Source organism: Cryptomeria japonica, chromosome 8 (genome assembly GCF_030272615.1).
Source record: "Cryptomeria japonica chromosome 8, Sugi_1.0, whole genome shotgun sequence".
NCBI lineage: Eukaryota > Viridiplantae > Streptophyta > Pinopsida > Cupressales > Cupressaceae > Cryptomeria > Cryptomeria japonica.
In genome coordinates, this window is record NC_081412.1 from 140,459,308 (window position 1) to 140,464,105 (window position 4,798).

A 4,798-nucleotide genomic window follows, 5' to 3' on the forward strand; every position below is an offset into this window, starting at 1 on the left:
GGCTTGTTTTGGTATCCTTCTCTTTTTGTGTGAGGGTGGATTCTCTGTGACTGCACAATGAGTGTGCATACACTTTCTTCCACCTGCTTTGGCTGCATTGAGTCCCTACCTAGCTTGCTTGAGTCTCCTTTATTGGTTGTTACATTTATCTCTCTCTCCCTTGTGATTTTAGCTCCTTATACCTCAAATTATGCTTAGTAGGAGAGAGGATTTCTTTTGCAACTTTTACTAGTGAGTATGGAGTGAATGCTTTGGTTGTCCTTGTTGTTTTTTTGGATGTCCCAGACCACTTGTGTGCCATATGAGGGTCATTTTTCACCCTTGAGTGTTCTTGAGACCCCTTCTAAGCCTTATGCCTCAGTATTGGGTTGTTTTCTGCAAATTTACCAGAAATGCTATGAAAACACCCAAAAGCATTGTAGTTTGGAATAGGGGCGCTAAAGGACATACCAGAAACACCACCCTACTCCCCAGGAATGCCACTGTTCATTCCAGAAGTGCTAACAAACATGCCACGGGTGCTAAGGTCCTGATTTGCAGATGCAAGCCTAGAGACCAAAATTGCTATCCTAGAGGCTAAAAACGCTGGCATACATACTAGAAATGCTGGTATACATACCATAAATGCTGGCATACATACCAGGATTTCCATCCTAGGAATCAGGGGCGCTGAGCTATTCCGGGGATCTCCCGAAGTCAGTTTTTAGCCTGTTTGAGTGCATTTTTGGTTTGTGTGATTACTCCAGAGGCTTGTGCAGTATGTATTGATATTTTCAGAGTGATTATGATGTATTTTGATCTCTTATTATGTTTCATGTTTTCTGGTAAGAGGGTTCATGCCTTACTATTTAGGTGTTTCCTATGCAATTTGATGCTCCGACGAGAGGGAGAATACCTCGCTATTGATTATATGAATCCAGTGGGATGTGTTATACCTCACTATTAAGGATTGGATATTATTTGGATCTCTTTTATGGGTTTCATTCATGATTGGCTTATCTTTGATTTTGTATTTGTGAAGGCCTCCTTCTTTGAGTTTGATTCACAAGTCCTTTTTGCTTAGTTAGTGCTTAGATTGTTGAGATTGTTATTGTCTCCTCTTTGGGCCTTCATGATGATGTTATGTTCTCATTTGATATGTATTTTTACCCTATGGTAATGGTCCACGGTAGGGAGAGTGGGCTCTTGCATGTGTAGACGAGGGTCTAGAGCATTAAGCCTCTAGGTGGGGGTCTAGACTTATTGAAACCGCATGAGGAGTTTGTTGTAATTTCAAGTGATAACTTAAACAATTGATTAGAGGGTTTTGGGTATTAGGAACTTACTAAACAAGATAATAATTGATTGAGTGCCCCTCCTCATAGCCCTAGAAGCGTGCGCGCTTGGGATGAGCTTGGGAAGACTGTTGTAGTGGTAAACCAATCTCCTTTGAATGGCTCCAAGGTTGAGATGGTTCCACATGTCTATTAGGGTGAGGCTTGGCCCCTTCTATTGTGAGGATAGCATGTGATGATACTCTTGCCTACATGTGTCCATTGTCAATATGATTTGCTTTATTGATTACGCCTCTCGATGGTCTCTTGATGATTTCAGCCTTGTGTTGCAGCTTTGTGTTGTGATTTCTTGTTGGAGTCTTGTTGAGTCTTGATGTATCCGTTGGTTGATAGGTGTCATCTTAGGTCATGAGTGTGGGTTGGAACATTTGTCATCTCCTATCATGAGGGGTGGTTCCTATTGGCAATATGCTGGATTTGGTTAAGTGTTGTCATTGATGTCAACACTGTATCTCAATTGGATCTATCTTGGTTAGTGTTGGTGGTCATCTTGGTTTTTGCTGCGATTTTGATCCGGTATGATTAGATCTCTAGAATCGGTTTTGGATGCTTGTTCTGATGGTTACATGCTTTCTATATTCTGGTGGTTTCATGATTTGGTTATCATTTTCGGTATTTGCCTTTACCGGCTCGTTCTTGGCTTTCCCAGCTAGCTTTTGGCTTTACTGGCTTTTGACATTATCGATTAGCTTTACCAGTATGCACTATTTGAGGACTTGGTCAGTGGATTTTGGGTCCAGCTTATGGAATTATTTCTTTCATGCTGAAGGTATTTCTTTATCATATCCTGAGCATTTGGTGACTTTGCATTGGATGGTGTGCTATTATGGTGGTCCTATTTGGATCCGGTTAAACTTTCACTGAGGGTTTATGCTAGTTGGTGAAACGTGTTGGATTTTGGTCTTAGCGGAATCCTCGACAAATATAATTATTTGGTTGCTTGATTTAGGTCCATGCTATGTAATGTAAATCATAATATTGGTCTGGTGGTATCGTGTGATGTAATTTATGTAATTATGGGTTTATGGGTTTAGAGTTTAGCCGACCTTGTCAATAAGGTTGATGATATGTATTTATAGGTGACTTATTAATGTAATTTGGCATGTGATGGTTATGGTTGGTTAAGTCTGCACTATCAGAGAAAGGATTATGTGTGAATAGAGTCATAGCATTCCAGTGAAGGTTGGAAAGGTTTTGTATTGTAGAGAAGACATCAGTGCTTAATCGAAATTGTATCAAATATTAGTAGATGCTACTTTCATAGTTCATTGCTTTTTGGATTGTAGTTCGATGTTTATGTAAGTTAGCGAGACCTCCCTTTGTGATGAGCAGTGTGCTCTAGGCTGTTGGCCTTTCTGCAAGTACAGACCCCATTGTAATTATTCACAATACTACTGCAGAGTATTCATCTGATTGTGGGTAGGGTTTGCCATCGTGGTTTTTCCCTTTTTGGGTTTTCCACATCAAATATTGGTGTTATGTGTGTTGTGCTTTCATGTTATATTCTTCATTGTGTTGTGCTCTGATATAAGGTTTATAATTGAATTAATTGTTGTTATTGTTAGTAAACTGATTCACCCCCTCCTCTCAGTTTATTATCGGTATAATTGCATTCCAATAATTGGTATCAGAGCTAGGTCCTTTCTACAGAAGCTTAACCTCTTGAGGAGATCCGATGACAATTGCATCGAGTTCTACATTCAATCCTTACTGGAAGGAGAGTCCCAGATTTGATGTTACAAATGGAAGGAGCAAATCAAGATTCTGTTAATCCAATGAGGATCTAGTTAATACTAAGAGGGGGGGTGAATTAGTATTAAGACCAATTCAAACTTTAACTCAAATTCAAACTTATCTCAAATCTGAAACCATTTAACAAATATCTCAACTTCTGTAATCAGATCTAACAACCTATTCATCATATTTGCTTAACACATTAATCAAATCATTTACCAATACTTTCACCACAAAAGTAATCATATAAACTTGATCATTTACCAATTCATTAACCTTATCAATAAGATCAAATACTTTCTCAAACAACTTCTTATCAATACCAGTAACCTCTGATAAACTTATGATAAAACATCATAACCGGTGTCTTAGAAATAATGCATGAAATGAAATATAGACCAAAAACATCACATGAAAAACATTCCACACATGAACACCATAAGTCTTTGATGTGGAAACCCAAATAAGGAAAAAACCACAGTGGGAGTTGGCACCCACAAATATTTGTACTCTTTCGAAGTACACCCTATTAGGAGCTTACAATACGCCCGGTTAGGAGCAGACCCTATTAGGAGTCACCCGGTTAGGGGATTTGCCCATGCAGCCCAATTAAGAGCTTGATGATCTGTTAGGATCAACCTCATCAGAGAATTTAACACTCTTTTGAGAGCTACCCTATCAGGGGACTTAAATGTTTAAGGTCTGTTAGAACCTACCTGGTTAAGGGATTTAACCTGCGACAACTGTTAGGGAACAACAATGAAAGAATGATCTGTTACTTGCACTTCTCTGCTTGCTTGATCAGATCCAGTTATACTCAACACTTTGCAACTCTTAGGAAGATCTCACACTTCACTTGGATGGCTTAACATATTCTCTAAGACCGTCGACACAATAAACATCAACCGTGTCAACTTAAATAGCCATCTCAACTAGGACGGCCAAAAAACCTAATTACATCATGAATTTATAATTAGAACATAAGAGATCATCATAGATCGCTATACAAATAATTGCAACAAATTACAATGCAATATCAACCGTTGGTTGATATTAACCCATCACGAAAATCCAATCTATATCCTGAAAAACACTCTACTAAGCGTTTCGTTGATTCCCAAGAAAATCTTCCTTGAATCGCACTAAAACAGCTATCAAATATTTCACGTAGGTTTTTTCGTGTTACCAACTTGATGTAGACTCGCTGTCGATCATCGTCATAACAAAAATCATTACCGGTGTAAAGTGGAAAATTGGATCCTAGTGCCTCCCCACCTAGGAGAGTGAAAGGAAGCCATTAGGATGATTTTCACTTGGGAAGAACTTTACATTCAAAAGAGAGGTTGAATCCACTAGATCCAAATCTAAGGGAAACAAGGATGTGAATTCTAAGTAGATTGCAAGTGGTTGAAGTGTGATTTACCCTCTTTTGTGAATGAGAGAGTTGAATTGTTGACTATGTGGAAAAGAGAGAGAAAGTGAGTGAAATGAGGTGCTACCAGTTTGAGATCGCGCTATAATTTCGGATCTAAGCTAATTAGACTGACGCAGAGCTGCCCTGCAAATTTGGAGAAAATTCGTTGAGACCTTGGCGGGAATGCACATGGTCCACCACAAAATCTGCGAAACAAAAAGGGTTGTTCCGTCTCTGCAAATGAAGCCCAAACTTGCAATTACAACTTCGCACTTGCAACCTACACACATAAAAGAGAAGAAAAGGGGTTTGTGGA